This window comes from Mesoplodon bidens (genome assembly GCF_964165515.1).
Source record: "Mesoplodon bidens genome assembly, chromosome: 6".
NCBI lineage: Eukaryota > Metazoa > Chordata > Mammalia > Artiodactyla > Ziphiidae > Mesoplodon > Mesoplodon bidens.
In genome coordinates, this window is record NC_138162.1 from 50,161,251 (window position 1) to 50,178,909 (window position 17,659).

The window sequence follows — 17,659 nt, forward strand, 5'->3', positions numbered from 1 at the left end:
CTACTGTAGCAGTAAAACAGACATAAATAATGTGTAAATAAAGAGCATAGACTTGGTGGCCAGATTTGGCAGCCTGTAATTTGCTAACTTTTATCTTAAGGCACAAACCATCTTGACAGTTTTTAGTGTTCTTCCTCATGTTATCAATACTTAAAATATCTCTAGCTAAAATTTTATGATGCTTATTCAGATGTTCCAAAACAACTCGCATGCTTCCTCTTATCATGTTCAATTCTTTCAGCCATTTCCTATAATATTTTGTTTTTCCTCACTAACTTAGCCTTTCTCCCATATTGTGTTCCATTTGTTTGTGGATCTCATAAAATCTGGTATCCAAAACAAAAAGCAATACTCCATATTGAAATGACAATGGGAAAGTAATGCAGGCTTATTACCTACTTTCCTCTATATGCTACAGGTGTAATAATAAAGCTTGCCATGGTATTAGTGTATGGGGGATACACATCACATTGCCTGTTGATTCAGAACTCATACTGCAGCTCTATACTCTTATCTAAACCATTCTATATTAAGTAGTGTTATCTAAACCATTCTATATTAAGTAGGAGAGGGAGTGGGGACTGAGTACAGAATCTCATATTTTTTATTATACTGCTTTCTTATTTTATTTAAAAAATGATATTAAGGACTAGTTTATAAATAATAAAACACCTATAATGATCCTCATCAAATGCATTGTGTTACCTTTAGTTCATCACTCAGTTAATTGTGATCTATGTCCCATCCAGTTATCTCGCTCATTTTATCTTTCCACGTATGTACACATTTACTCATGCCAAGATATTTATCAGTTGTTTACCACATGCTGGTTACTATGCCAGGCACCAGAGACTCTTCCTCAAGGTATATCAACCATTTCCTGCCTCACTGTGGCAGGTTAGTTACGTTTCTTGGAATTCTCTTGTCTCAGTTTATCTGATTTTGTCTTGTGTTTATTTACCACGCTAAGCACTTAATGCAGTATTGCTGTGGAATAACATGAGTAAACCAATCATGCCAAGTATGTTTAAATAGAAGAGTGTAATGATGTCACCCAGAATTAAGAATGTGATGTGGAATTTCTTCAGGAACAGTTTCAAGAGATATAGTGATTTCCAGACAAGAGACTACAGAGAGATGATGACGACTGAGTTGAACCATTCACTGGTTGTAAAGTCCTAACTGCATTCTCTCAAAATTACATAGAATTAGGTAACTTCTGCATTCTGATTGTAAAGCTTGCCTGAAGTAAAATTTTACTGGACCGTAAATTGTTCTGACTACATTTCATGCCTGATAAAATCCTTACATTTATGGTAGAAAATGTAAGCCTTTGTTCTGTAACTAATCCTTTAAGTTTTCTGAAACAGAGCTGTTTTGAATTTTTTTCCTAGAAAATGGCATGATTAAAAGTGTACTGTTCTTTGCACATTAAAAGGATCATACACCATGATCAAGTGGGGTTTATTCCAGGAATGCAAGGATTCTTCAATATACGCAAATCAATCAATGTGATACACCATATTAACAAGTTGAAGGAGAAAAACCATATGATCATCTCAATAGATGCAGAGAAAGCTTTCGACAAAATTCAACACCCATTTATGATAAAAACCCTGCAGAAAGTAGGCATAGAGGGAACTTACCTCAACGTAATAAAGGCCATATATGACAAACCCACAGCCAACATTGTCCTCAATGGTGAAAAACTGAAACCATTTCCACTAAGATCAGGAACAAGACAAGGCTGCCCACTCTCACCACTCCTATTCAACATAGTTTTGGAAGTTTTAGCCACAGCAATCAGAGAAGAAAAGGAAATAAAGGGAATCCAAATTGGAAAAGAAGAAGTAAAGCTGTCACTGTTTGCAGATGACATGATACTATACATAGAGAATCCTAAAGATGCTACCGAAAAACTACTAGAGCTAATCAATGAATTTGGTAAAGTAGCAGGATACAAAATTAATGTACAGAAATCTCTGGCATTCCTGTACACTAATGATGAAAAATCTGAAAATGAAATCAAGAAAACACTCCCATTTATCATTGCAACAAAAAGAATAAAATATCTAGGAATAAACCTACCTAAGGAGACAAAAGACCTGTATGCAGAAAATTATAAGACACTGATGAAAGAAATTAAAGATGATACAAATAGATGGAGAGATATACCATGCTCCTGGATTGGAAGAATCAATATTGTGAAAATGACTCTACTACCCAAAGCAATCTACAGATCCAATGCAATCCCTATCAAACTACCACTGGCATTTTTCACAGAACTAGAACAAAAAATTTCAAAATTTGTTTGGAAAAACAAAAGACCCCGAATAGCCAAAGCAATCTTGAGAACGAAAAACGGAGCTGGAGGAATCAGGCTCCCTGACTTCAGACTATACTACAAAGCTACAGTAATTAAGACAGTGTGGTACTGGCATAAAAACAGAAAGATAGATCAGTGGATCAGGATAGAAAGCCCAGAGATAAACCCACGCACATATGGCCAACTTATCTTTGATAAAGGAGGCAGGAATGTACAGTGGAGAAAGGACAGCCTCTTCAATAAGTGGTGCTGGGAAAACTGAACAGGGACATGTAAAAGTTTGAGATTAGATCATCCCCTAACACCATACACAAAAATAAGCTCAAAATGGATTAAAGACCTAAATGTAAGGCCAGAAACTATCAAACTCTTAGAGGAAAACATAGGTAGAACACTCTATGACATAAATCACAGCAAGATCCTTTTTGACCCACCTCCTAGAGAAATGGAAATAAAAACAAAGATAAACAAATGGGACCTAATGAAACTTCAAAACTTTTGCACAGCAAAGGAAACCATAAACAAGACCAAAAGACAATCCTCAGAATGGGAGAAAATATTTGCAAATGAAGCAAGTGACAAAGGATTAATCTCCAAAATTTATAAACAGCTCATGCAGCTCAATAGCAAAAAAACAAACCCAATCCAAAAATGGGCAGAAGACTTAAATAGGCATTTCTCCAAAGAAGATATACAGACTGCCAACAAACACATGAAAGAATGATCAACATCATTAATCATTAGAGAAATGCAAATCAAAACTACAATGAGATATCATCTCACACCAGTCAGAATGGCCATCATCAAGAAATCTAGAAACAATAAATACTGGAGAGGGTGTGGAGAAAAGGGAACACTCTTGCACTGCTGGTGGGAATGTGAATTGGTACAGCCACTATGGAGAACAGTATGGAGGTTCCTTAAAAAACTAAAAATAGAACTACTATATGACCCAGCAATCCCACTACTGGGCATATACCCTGAGAAAACCATAATTCAAAAAGAGACATGTACCAAAATGTTCATTGCAGCTCTATTCACAATAGCCCGGAGCTGGAAACAACCTAAGTGTCCATCATTGGTTGAATGGATAAAGAAGATGTGGCACATATATACAATGGAATATTACTCAGCCATAAAAAGAAACGAAACTGAGCTATTTGTAATGAGGTGGATAGACCTAGAGTCTGTCATACAGAGTGAAGTAAGTCAGAAAGAGAACGACAAATACCGTATGCTAACACATATATACGGAATTAAAAAAAAAAATGTCATGAAGAACCTAGGGGTAAAACGGGAATAAAGACACAGACCTACTTGAGAATGGACTTGAGGATATGGGGAGGGGGAAGGGTAAGCTGTGACAAAGCGAAAGAGAGGCATGGACATATATACACTACCAAACGTAAGGTAGATAGATAGTGGGAAGCAGCCGCATAGCACAGGGAGATCAGCTCGGTGCTTTGTGACCGCCTGGAGGGGTGGGATGGGGAGGGTGGGAGGGAGGGAGATGCATGAGGGAAGGGATGTGGGAACAGATGTATATGTATGACTGATTCACTTTGTTATAAAGCAGAAACTAATAAGAAAAAAAAGTGTAGTGTTCTTTGAAAATAGGCTAGCATAATTAGGAATTTTGGTCAAACCAATTAGTCTTGACTTATGTTTTATAGAATATATATACACACATATATGCATATATATGTGTATATATATTTTAATATAATATTATAAATTAGTAAATATGTATATATATTTCTGTATCTACTAATTTATCTCAGTCTGGAATTCCAGGGGTATAAATATATTAGTTTAATGTTCCAATGGCAGTATAATTATAGCTATGGGGTAACACTGAAGAATGCTTTCTGACTTACAGGCTTAAACATATCATTATCAACTGTGTTTACTGTATAGACAAAAATATGTTGAAAATTAGAGTAAACTGTTCTTTTTTTTTTTTTTTTTTGTGGTATGCGGGCCTCTCACTGTTGTGGCCTCTCCCGTTGCAGAGCACAGGCTCCGGACGCACAGGCTCAGCAGCCATGGCTCACGGGCCCAGCCGCTCCACGGCATGTGGGATCTTCCTGGACCGGGGCACAAACCCGTGTCCCCTGCATCGGCAGGCGGACTCTCAACCACTGAGCCACCAGGGAAGCCCTAGAGTAAACTGTTCTTTATGGGAGATGCGAAGATATAATGAATAGGATGTGGACTTTAGAGCCAGTCATATCTGTGTTCAGTTCTCATCTCCGTGGCTTCTGAATTTTAGATTCTTGCTTTATGTCAGTTTTCTTGACAGACTCTGAGATGGAGCTTTTGATGCAGGAGGTTTGTTGAGGAGTGTGCTTGGGATCAATATTGTTATAGGTGTCCCAAATAGAGAAAGGGGGGCCCGGTCTTTGTACCCATCTATTGATCAGTCATTAGATGTGAGCTGCCTGTGGGAAGGTGAATTCTCTCGGGTAAAGCAGTTACCTTTGGTGGAAGGAGGAAAATTCCCAGAGAAAGAGTCAGCTGTGAGCCACCAGGGGCCAACACTTCAAGCAGCTGGGGGATGAGAGCCTTGTCCTGAAGGAGGGTCTGGGTAATGTCCTGCAGCATCTACCGTGTTCATTCCTGTGACGCTTAGCTCTTCATGCTTCATGTAATAAGTTTATTGCATCTTGGAACAGCTTCTTCAGGATTCTAGTAAAGTCACCTTTTCTGGCAGAGCCTCCAAGAGGAAGGTTAGAACTACAGCCCCTGCCAGTGCAGCTAGTCTCAAAGCCACAGCTGATACCTACTGTCCTCCTATTGTTTTCTCTCTTCTCCCACACGTTTTAGAATTCCCTCATCCTTAGCCAGCACCTCTACTGATCTACATGGCTTACCTTGGGGGTGGAACAGGCCATGACTAAGGGGTCTGAACCCCTCCTCACCATTCCCTTTTTAGGCCATGGCTACTGCACTTGTCTATTTATTATCAAAAACAAGGAAATACCAAGAAATTCCCTATGAATCACCTGGATGCTATGAATTCTTCCCTGCCCCCGTTGTCCGGCAGCACCTCCACCTGATCATCAGTTTTCCCTGATAGTATGATGACTTCTCTCCTTTTTGCTAGTCTCCTGGCACAAGGCGCCCAATGGGATTGGATGTAAGGTGTACCCTAAAGTTCAATGAGACTCCTACTGTGTCCTTTCATGGAAGCACCCTTCCTCTGAAAACCAGGATGTCTAGATTCACAGAGCCTAAATTTGTGGGACAGAAAGCACACATTCCCCACTTAGGGCACTGGGAGTGATGCCAATTTCGATCACTTCTGCTTCCTCCCCTTGGTCTCTAGGCTATGTATTCTATCTGTTAGGGATGCAGTACCAAAGAATGGTCATTGATTTAGTGTGTTTCCCACATCCTTTAAATGGCACCCGTGGTTGCAGCATGTCATCTCCAAGCTGGTGCTTCAGCCACACCTCCAAACGCTGTTCCATGTGTCTGTCAGGTCAGCAGCTTCTGGCTCATGCAGTATGTATCAGGATGAGTGGATCCCATGATTATATATCTATTGTTGACGTCCAAAGTATTTTGGTCTAAGGTAATATTATGCAGTATCATGTACTGATGGATCAGATACTCTCTAGGTCCTTGGACCATGGTGCTGAACAAGGCCCTACAGGCAGATAAGCAAATCCTTATTTAGAATTGATTTTAGTTGTAGTCAAAATGAATCACTACTCCTGAGGTGGAAGAGGTCCAATGTCATAATCAGCTTTCCATCAAGCGGCTGGTTGGTCTCCCCGAGGATTGTGCTTTAATTGAGGCTCAGCATAGATCTCTGTTACTATCTGGGTGGGCAGCTTATCAGCCTTTGCATTTGTGGGGAAACAGAAATATATATTGATATTATGTGGCCTGTATGAAATAGATGCGCTCTACTGAAAGAACGAAGGGAAGGTTATTCTAAGGCTTAAAAAAGAAATATAGGAGGAGAATGGAACGTCTTGGGCAGGGATCAGAGCATAGTAAAGCTGAGAGAAGGACCAAGACTAGATCTTGGAAGTATTCAAGCTTCATAAGATGGTGGTAAGCCAGTGACTAGAATGTAGTCTACTAAAAAAATCACTAATTTATATATTTATTATTCTTCCTTTTTTAATTTCCTGTTTTATTTGCCCTTAATTTCTGAGGTTCTGTTTAATCTTCATTTCTTTTTGATTGCAAGTTAAAAGAACAGAGAGCAGCTTGGAAAATTTGGGCAAATTAATCACTTCAGGTGTAACTCGTTTTCCTTATTTGTAAAAATGAAGTAAAAATACTTGTCTTGGAGTGTTACAGGATATAAAAAATATATAAAGTACTGTACATGGAAGGTCCTCAATCATTGCTTCCTAATATTGAAAAACTCCTAAACAATCACTGCTGAATTCCTAAGCAAGAAAGGATAGGCCTCCCATCTTTGTTTGGGGCACTGGTTGTAGAGATCTGGCAAAGGGGAAATAAGGCAGATAGATAAGAAGAGTTAGTAGAGGTGCACTTCCCATCTACCTAGGGGCTCACATAACTAGAGTTTTCAGTGACTGACCTGGAATTTTGTTTCTTTTTCTAAATAGTATAATTTTGTGTTTATTTTGGGGTGTTCTTGATTTACTAGTTGTGCCATATTAGGTAAATTCCTCAACATTTCTGAACCCTATAAAATTGTGATAAAAATATTAATTACCAGAATACATATCTGAGATCCCAACAGGATATTTTATTTCAGTGTTTTGCTCTCACCTCCTCATTCCTCAAAGAGAACAATGACTAGAAAACATTGGTTGGGTAAATACTGCATTATCATAATTACAATTTCCCTGAGAAAAGTGGCTTGCAGTTTGAATATTCAGCATCATAATTACAATTTCCATAAGGAATGTAGAACAGTTATTATAAACAACACAATAATCACTTGGTCCATAAGGGAGAACAGATTATCGGGGGGGAGTGAGGAGAGAGAAGAAGCAAGAGCCTGTGTTCTAATCAGCATTCAAGAGTAAAAATTCAGAACCTGAGAATACATTGTAATAGTCTCTTAAAACACTCTTGTCTGAATTTATCAAACAATCTTATCATGATGGCGAATTTCCATGGGTTGATTAAGTTCTGCCTGTGTATTTTTTCCTTATATCTAATTTAGTTTTATCATTTTTATTAAACATCCTCCCTGTATCTTTCTTCATTGTCATTCATAATTGCTGTGCCCCCAAGAAATTTTAGAAAAAGCAAACTCACAAAATAGAAAAAGCACGAAATATTTTAAAAACAGTTTAAGAGGAGAAAAAGTTTTATCAGAGTATTTCTCTCTTCACAGTTAAATGTATCTCCTTTGTCAAGGGAAAAAGGTAAACGTTGTTTTTTAAATGCTCTTTTTACTGCTGTTGCCTTAATTGGCTTTCACTTAAATTTCCTTTTTTTTTCCCCTGTCTTTTTTATTTTTGTAGGTGAGATGAGCAAAACAGAATGCAGCTTTCAAGGTTGGTACTTTTCATGATGTTTTAAAACCTCTCGTTAATATGAAACAGAGTATGAAAAAAGCAGAGCAAAATATGTCCTTAGCTTTTCGCAGAGAGCGATTAGAGGACATTATGCTTTTATTTTCCTCACTCATGGATGGAAAAATACAACATAGATTGTTACAAAATGCAATATAGCAATCAAATATAATATCTGATTCAATACTTGACAAAACTGTGAAATTGTAAATATTCAGTATTTTTCCACTTCATCCATTCATCATTCCATCCATCTACCATTCATATATATTTTCAGTGAATACTTATTACATACATGTAGTGTGCAAGACCCTGTCACCTGATTTTCCTCTCTTCATACCTTGTTTGGCTGACCTTCGCCGTATTCCCAATCCCACGCATTTTTCCAATGCTCCTTGATATCTCTGACAAAAAACCTTCACCTATTGTCACAGGTCTTCAATTTAACTTGCTGTATCTGATAAATGTGGCGTGTTTCCACCACATTGCCCAGCTAATATATGCTCAGATATGTCTACTCCCAAATAATTGAGGCGAGAGGAAACCATTAGTGTGACAATGAGAAAATGACTCCTCTCTACATAATAGTAAACTATATAATATCTTTTACTATTGTGTGAGATGTATTACTATATATAGATTACTGTCGCATTGTTTAGTAGTAATCAATGTATTGTAATCTATAACATCAGTTATCTTTTCTCAAAATTCTAGTTGTAGGTCTTCTTTCCCTATACCTTTTAAGCAATCTTAAGACTTTCTGACCAAGAACAAGTGTGTTACCACTATACATTTTAAACAAGCAAAGCATTCCAGACACACATGAAATGGCTCTTTGTAAGAATGGCAGTGGTAGATTGGAGCAAACTTCATGGGACGTAAAGATTGAAAATTTTCTGCTGAGCATGGTTAGTAAATGGAAATTAATAGCAGAGTACTCATACTAACTTAAGATGGATAAATATTGTTTTAATTTGGGGGACTGTTTTATTGTTTTATTTTAATGAGCATTATTACACTTACTTAAAAAAAGACTTTGTCATTTTCCTTACTAACATTGATTTCCCGTAAAGCATTTTTTAAAAATGAAGTCTTGAGGTCCTCAACAGAAAATTCTGCTAGCAGAGAGGTTTTCAGAAACATAACTGTCATAATTGGGAAGGGACTCTAGTGACTACCTGCCAATCTAATTTGATTCATTTAATCTAAAGCAGTCTAAGTTATCTCAGCCATCAATCTGTGTAATTATAATACATACTGGGAGGCAGTGAGTAGTGGTTGAGACGTTGGGCTCTAAAATCAGAGTGCCTGAGTTTGAATCCTGTTTACCCATTTGTGTGTTGGGCTAGCTTGTTAACATCTCTAATCCCTGATTTCTTCAGTTGTAAAATGAAAGAAAGAGACGACTTGCTTCATAAGGTTGTTGGGGAATAAATGAGATGATGTATTTACAAATCACGTTGGCATATTGTAAGAACGCAGTAAATGGTAGTTGCCGTTATTACTACTTCGCTATTATTACTGTTATGGTAAAGCATTATTATTAGGGGCAGGCAACAGCTTCACTTCTCTGAAATAAACTTCTCTCAGGGACGTGATCTTTCATTTTCACCATCAGAGATGTATTCAGTATATGGTCACATTTTGTTGCATGTGAAAGTATAAATAACTGGGATTGTCTATCAAATTATGCCATCTTCTTGTAGCAAACTAAATCTACTTTTTTTCTAAATATAAGATTTTGATAAATATCACTAAGGTGAGGGAAGTCAGCAATTTGAGTGATTGCTGAGGGGGAGGAGAAGGGAATCAGTAGTAGCAAGGAGGAAGTCACTGGAAGGAGAGGTTTGGTGTCAACTTCCAAATCTTGCTCAGATGGAAACTAGCATTGTCTGTGCCTTTGTGTTCAGAGAGTGCCTTTGCTCATGATGATGTGAGGCTTGACAGATGGAGGGGAGGTTGCTGCAGGTTGGTGGGAGAGAGGAAACCTTCAGGAAAGGTTGGCAGTCATTCTTCCATGGCAATAAAAGTGGTAGGAAATCTGCAGGGCAGAGCAGAAGAACAATATAAAGGGATGCAACTAGAGCCCTTTCCTCTTGGTGAGATCTGCAGAGTGTTTTGTGTATGTGTCATCTGTGTACGTTAGAGTAGAAGAGGAAAGCCATCCCTCCCTCTATTGAGACTGGTCAGTGACCCCAGCCCAGGTCGCCAATATGCAAAGGCCTTCCAACAGCAGCCTCTTGGTGCTGGAGCTTGTGGTGAGCCCAAAGGCAAAGGGGTCTGAGTGAAAAGATCCTACTTTGTTCAGCCTCTCTGGGTGAGGCAACAGACACTTCAGAGTCCACTAGACTGGGGGCATAAGGAAGGGGAGGAAGGGAGATTTGCCAGCTTCCCACACAAGCCCTTGGATTTATTTTGACACATGTTCTGGCAAGTATGTAAACATGTTAAACTTTGACTTTTTATAGGGAAAGAGCCCCGTCTGATCCAATGGGGAAAAAATGGCACTTCTAATTCAGTGTCATAGAAATTGCCAGGGATTTCATAATCCAAGTAAATCAGAATTGTATGAAAATTTCTTAATCTGGCCTCTGAGTTAGCAGGATCCAAAACCTAATTTATAAACATACCTAGATGAAGGGGTATAGTGCAGCTCTGCAATAGCAAGTGTTCTTACCCATAAGGGTCTGAAACATCACTGGGTTGACATGTAATTACCAGTCTCCAGACTGACTCCACAGTAAATGGTAAAACAATTATCTCTAATCCTGTGAAAAGTACAGTGGTTAATAAGAAATTAAAAGAAAATAATCTTGATGGCTCCAGACGCACCTCCAGCAAATACTTACAGATTTCATTGAACCTACCTATGACACCTAGTCTTTTCCTACATTATCCAATGGGTACTCTGCCACTTATATACACTGTAGATGTTTCTAATGGCTTGTGCTATCCACTGCAGGTCTACTCATGCCCTTCTGGTGAAAGGAAATCACAATTACAGACTTGTAGATCTAAAAAATACTGTAATATTCATTTTAGCTTTTTTTTCCTTCAAATAATAAAATTCAGGCTCACAGAAGTTAAGCAAACTGTCCCAAGTCATAGAATGACCAGTGTCCAAATAAGGACCACGATCACATTGCTTTACTCATTCCTTACCATGGACCACCCCAGACTGCTTGGTGAATAAGATAGGAAGGTCTTGTTTGGGATGGAAGCTATTTCTGAAACACTGCAATCTGTGCCATCCTGTTGCCTGACACTGTCATTCACCTTCCATTGTTAAGTCCTTCTCAAAGGGTCTTACTCCCCTGACTATATCAAGAATTCCATAAGGGTGGAGCTCATGGCTTCAATTTCTTTGTATTTTTACCATATTTATAAGGTTATAAATAAGGAAATATTGTACAGTTTATTTTGATTCTAAGCCTTGTCAAGAGCACTGAACCCCTCCCTGTCTTCTTCAGTGAGTTCCATTTACATTATTTGTAGAAGACCCTCCCCCACGAAGGTGACCAGAAAGCAAACAAATATGACTGTGTTTTGTTTTGGGTTTAGGGTTGTTTTGAGGTTTGTTTCTTTCTTTTTCCAACTCTGCTATAGGATTAGAGAAGGAATAAATGTAGCAAAAAATCAACTCATTGAAACAGTGTGTGCTTGCATATGTATATATTTTAGGACATGAATATAGGGAAGGTGGTCAAAAAGAAATGCCTAATCCATTCCATTTAGCTGAGTTTACTTGGGCTTAATGATTTACAGGCTGAGCCATTTGAGGGACTGTTGAGGATAGAGAAAGCCTATTGAAAATGTTTGAGCAGATAGCAAGGAGGGTCCAGAGGCTAAATATTAGAATCAATGGACTCATTTTTTTAAATACAGGAGAAAGGTTACAAATTTTAAAAAAACTAATTTCCTTTTTATTACAGATTCTAAATCTAATTTCCCTTTGTTCTTCCTGTGTATCTGAAAATAGGATGTAGGTCTTATTTCCATGTCAGACCTCTTTAATATTTTCACACTGGGAGTATTGTGTTTGGATTTGAGTACCACAAATTTAGAAGGCTATAAAAAACCTATTTTGCTCTGCTTCTAAATAGGGTGTCATTCAAAAAGCACAGATTAGATAATGATTATTAATTAAAGAGAATTCTAATATTCACTTGACTCTTTCATAGATGATTTAAGGTGATCAGATTTATAACTCACAGAAACCCTTTCCATAATTCCCTTTCTCCATCTCTCCATTTATTTACACCATGCAGTATTTCGAATCTTCTCACATGTAAAAACATTAAACTTCCCTTATGCCCCAGTTCTTGCAGTTTTGTTGTGTATATCTCTTTCCCCTTTTCCAACATTTTATTATGTAGTTAAACCTAGTCTGTCTGCCTAAAACCTTCCCTCTTGTCTCTCTCATCACTCTGATTTTATCTTGACACATTATGCAGATTTTTCAATGAGAGAAACTAAAAACAAGGCAGATTGTGGAAATGCTAAGGGTACTCACATGTTAGTAAATCTTGTCCCAGCCATATATATTATGTGTCTTAATATACATATATGCATATACACTATGTGTACACTTATATACATGTACGGTAATGAGGATGGTGATGGACTCAAAATTGCACTATTAGTAGCAGTTAGGCCAAGGCAGTAGGCATAGTGGACAGAGAAGTGGATTCACTTCTAGTTGAATTCAGTGATGAGGCAGTATTAGTGTATTACTATTATTATAGCATTGCTAAATTTAAATGTACGTTTTAATATTAACAATTGTGTAATTTACTCTAGCTTTAAATCCTGGTCTCACCTTGGGAAGACCTTGGGAAATTTTTCTCTTTTCTTGTTATTTTTTCCTGGTTTGTTTGCTTATTTATTGATCTTTATTTTTGTTTTCTTCATAAAGGAGCTTAGTCAAGTGAATGATCCCAGTTTAACATGTGACAAAAAGCAATGAGTCCTCTAACATCCATTTCCATTTCGCTCTTGAAGGAGCTGCAAAGTGTGTTAGCTGTTTTGTTTTCAAATATCTGAAGGAGTCTCAGGTGGAAGAGAGATGTGATTAAGCTGTGGTGCCAAGTGATAATATAAGAAGCCAGAAGGCTCAAGGAAGCATATCCAGCTCAATATAAGGAGGAAGGTTACTATAAAACATGCTGTCCCAAAACACAGGTAACTTGTAAGTTCCCCCATGGTAGTCTTTCCAGCATAGCCTGAGAATCATGTAATAGGGGTGAAATATAGAGGAAATGCTAAAATTGAGGGGTCAACCAGGTAACGTTCCAGGTTCTTCTTTCCTACAGACTTGATGATGCTATGTCCTGTGTCTACTCCAGAAATGCAGAGACCACCAGGGAAGCAGTCTGTAATTATTATTACTGCAGTAGCTGCAGAGATTACAAGAGAAGGCAACAGGCTTTGACTGCTTTAAGCAGAAAGAAAAATATAAAAAGCAGATTTGCAGCAACCTCAGCCAAATTTGACCCCAGAGTTAACAGTGGGAAAAAGTTCGAAGACCCGCATGAACTTCAAGGGAGAGCTTCTAACATCTCTTTTGAAAGCAGTGAAGCTCTCCTGGAAAAGGACTCACTCGGGGCTCATTTTTACTATGGAATCTATGCTTTCCTCATCACACACACAAGCAGACCCTTATTTGTATATATCCCCTGCCTGGGCATACCCTTCTTTTCTCTCTTCCTTCTGTCTCTCAGCCTTCTGGGTTAGTCTCAAACTAGGTGCATTTCCCATAGGCTGAAGAGCAGGGAAAAACAGAAAATACTCCTGACTGATGGGAACTTTGCTCTTAGCTCTTGTTCTGAGTCTTTAACTCTGAAAGGGAAGATGAAACTCCCACACAGGTGAAAAAACCCTACCCCAAAACTACTCTTCACTTCCTGTGGCCTCACCTCCCTGCCCTCCCCAGCTTAGCTTTCTCCCAAGTCCCTTCAATTACCCTCCTTCTCCTCCCCTGCTGCCTCTGCATCAACCCTCAACCAGGCCAGCCGGAAGCCCTTTTTAGGATAGCACTGTGGCTCCAGCATCGTGTATCATAGGATGCTGCAGATTTGCCTTCTAGTAATGGTCCTTCTTGTTTCACTATGAAGCCTGTTTGAAGATAGGGACCACCTCTGCAGCCCAGATCCAGCTCTTAGCTTTGAGCCATATTTCTATTGGCCATCTCATTCCTAGGCAATTAATTCCAGTTAATTAATTCCAATTAATTTTCACATTTTGATCCAAGTGGCATTCAATCTTCTGTCCTGTTCTTCTCCTACCAAGCTACCTTTGTTCCAGCCACACTAAGCTCTTCACATTCTCTATTAAGAATGTCCTTCCCGCTTATCTCCTCCCTGGCACACACTGACTGGTGGAACTCAAATATCTCTTCCTCCTCTGTGAAATCTTCTCATACTTTCCCATTCAAACTTAGACAGGAATGTCTGTGTGTTTCCAGGACATTTGGCTTGTACTTACATCACAGCACTTAACATGCTGTGTTACAATTTATGTTTTTGTAAGTTTACCTTTCCTACCTGTTTTCCCAAATAAAAGCATCCTTTTTCTTTTTGGTATTCACAGTACCTAGCATAGTGTGTGATTCATAGCAAGAAGTCGATAGATGTTATTTGAATGAATGAAATAAATAAGTAAATGAATGAGAATATATACTATAATGTGTGCCTTTTTAAACAACTGATCTAGAGAATTAGCTGCTAACAGAGAAAGCTTCAGTAAGCATCTTGAACATCTGGACAATTGTAATGCAAAATATTTACTTAGAAGGCAATGAGATAGTTGTTTTTCCCTGAGGAAATATAAAAGAATTTTTGTTTCAAGGAAAATTACATTGAAAAAAAACCTGTCTACGGTACAAGAGACTAAGTTTGTATCTTCAGGGACATTCTCTTGTCTTTTTATATTACAAGAGTGAACAAGATTTAAACCATGCAGCCAGTGTGATGATGTTGCCAGACAGCTAATAAAGAGGAAGATTAGAGAGTTGTATAAAATGGCAGGTGCCTCGGCTGAGTCCCCGTCTTAGACATTAAACACAGAACAAAGTGATGCTGTTTCCTGAGGGCCGCCAGAAGTGCTTGATGGCAGCTTCAGCAGCATGGTGCCATTTTGACTGTGGTATTCATCTTACCTTGTATTCCAGTTTGAAAACAATATAGAGGAAAAATGAAGCAAACAGCAGTAAATGGTTCTCAGAACAGACAGTATCTTTACAAAACCAAACTCTTGCACAAAAGAATGAAAAATTATTTCCACTTAGTCAATGACCATACATCCTTTGCTCTCATAAAATAGACTATAACATCTAATCATGTAGAGCATCTAAAAGAGTCAGAGGGAGCCTACATTCTACAGTTCACTTTATATTTCAGTCTCTCAGAGAGCTTAGAATTACTACTATTTTAAGATCGAAGAGAGGTGAAGTGGGTGATATTTCTCCTGGTGAATGTGACCACGAGCAAATACAGTAAATACAGTTTTGTACCTAATGAACATAATTACAACAAATATTTCCTCTTTTGAGCTTTCTATAACAAAAAGGCAATTACAAAACCATCTCCTGGGCTTCCCTGGTGGCGCAGTGGTTGAGAGTCCACCTGCCGATGCAGGGGACATGGGTTCGTGCCCCGGTCTGGGAAGATCCCACATGCCGCGGAGCGGCTGGGCCCGGGAGCCATGGCCGCTGAGCCTGCGCGTCTGGAGCCTGTGCTCCACAACGGGAGAGGCCACAACAGTGAGAGGCCCACGTACCACAAAAAAAAAAAAAAAAAAGAAAACAAAAAGCATCTCCTATTTGGGATAAAGGCAGTGCTGGAAACGTAGTGCGAATATGACTAGAAAAGAAGCATAAAGCAAAAAGACAGGTGCAGATTATACAATAGAGAACGGTCTGGGTTTAGAAAGGAAGAAAGGAGAGAAACATTTCTCAGCACTTACTAAGCGCTGAGCATTGTGCTAAGTGCTTTGCAAAAAATATATCATTTTATATCTTTATCTAATGTAAATAATATGAAGGTAACAAAACATCAGTGTGTACAGTATAAAACATTATTGTAGGTAAAAATTATCCTATATATAAGGCATTAACTGTAGAAGAGTTTTCCAGTTTATACCAAAGAAACTCAAACACGTCATATAATGTTGGACATATTTTCAGGACTTAGGCTTGGGAGCCAAATCCAGGTGTTCAGTTTCTTTACAGGATAAGAAGCTGAGTTAAAAAGGGGTGCAAAAACCCCCTAGCCTTCAAGATGTGGGTATGGATGTAGATATAGATATAGATATATAGATATATCATGTATAGAATTGCCTAATATATTCCAATCACAAGCTAATTATCATATAATAAAACATTTTAAAATGTTCTGCTTAAATCTAGGCAAAAGTAATTGTCAACCTCAAAGTTATCTAATGAATATAGAACAGAAGTCTCAGAAATTGATCATGAAGACAATAGTAGAATTGTTTTTAATGTACAGTTTGTCTGAAATAAAGATTTTTTTCAAGTGAACATATCCATATAGCCTTGTCTAACTAGCTAATGTTAGTGAATTCCCAGATTGGTGGGGGTGATTAATTTGTGATCCTATCAGAGGACAAATAATAATAAATCCCTTGTGTTCTACTTTTTATAACTGGTTGTACTGAGTTTCTTCATATTTCTAAAGAAACTCAAACCTCTTAGTGTGAGTATTACCTGAAGGCTTGTTATTGAGAGCCAGAGGTAATCCAGGACTTGGAAGACATGTCCTTATGTCCTGGATTGGCTCAAATCAAATTACATCCCAGCACAGGGGCTGTGCACTGACCCTTCCTTTTAAACGATGGCTGATTCAGCCTGGTTTTCTGGTTTACTCACACACCATTTCTTTTCTTGATTTTCTCATCTTTGTTTCAGTTCTCCTTCTCAAAGGACTGTTGCTTATGTCTCATGGTTATATCACTTATCATTTTTCTGGGATTCAGCAGTATATAAGCTCTGGAGATGGATTATCTGGGATTGAATCCCAGTTTTTTTACTTACTGTGCTCATCTTTGGATAAGTTGCTTAAAATCTCTAAACTTGAGTTTCTTTGTCCATAAAATGGAGAATGCATCCTAAGACTTTTGTGAATCATAAATAAAATAATCCGTTTATCATGCTTGATGTGCAGCAGATACTCGATTGGTATTACTACTATAATTATGATTACACTGGGATAGGGGAAGAGATGCGGATGCAGCTTCCAACTTGCAGACTTCCTTTGAACTTTGACCTTATGGTTAAGCATTTCCCTTGAGTTCTGACTTAGAAAATGAAATGCAACAGACATCTTTTCGTTTGCTCAGATCTGGGAGAATTAGAACCAAAGTAATATTGTCCTAATTTTTTAAAAAAAGAAAAACTTTTTAGATCACTTTTAATTTATCTTAGCTACTAAAGGAGTTAGAGTCCAATTCAAAGCCAAGTGCCTTTTCTTAAAGGATTGGTTTTTCTATTCGGGTTCTTATGTTACTCAGTCTTTGTTCTTGGTTTATTTATAATTTGTACTATGTTCAGTTGTATTTGACTTCTGTGTTCCCTCAAATCCTTTTGAAACAAAACAACAAAATCCTTACTCAAGCTCCCAGGCGTGCCCTCTCTCTCTCTCTCTCTCTCTCTCTCTCTCTCTCTCTCTCTCTCTCTCTCTCCCTCCTTCCCTCTCTCTCCCTCCCTCCCTCCCTCCCTCTCCCTCTCCCTCCCCCTCCCCCTCCCCCTCCCTCCTTCCCTCTCTGTAGCAAGACTATCCACTTACTTTGATCTATACCGGTTCCC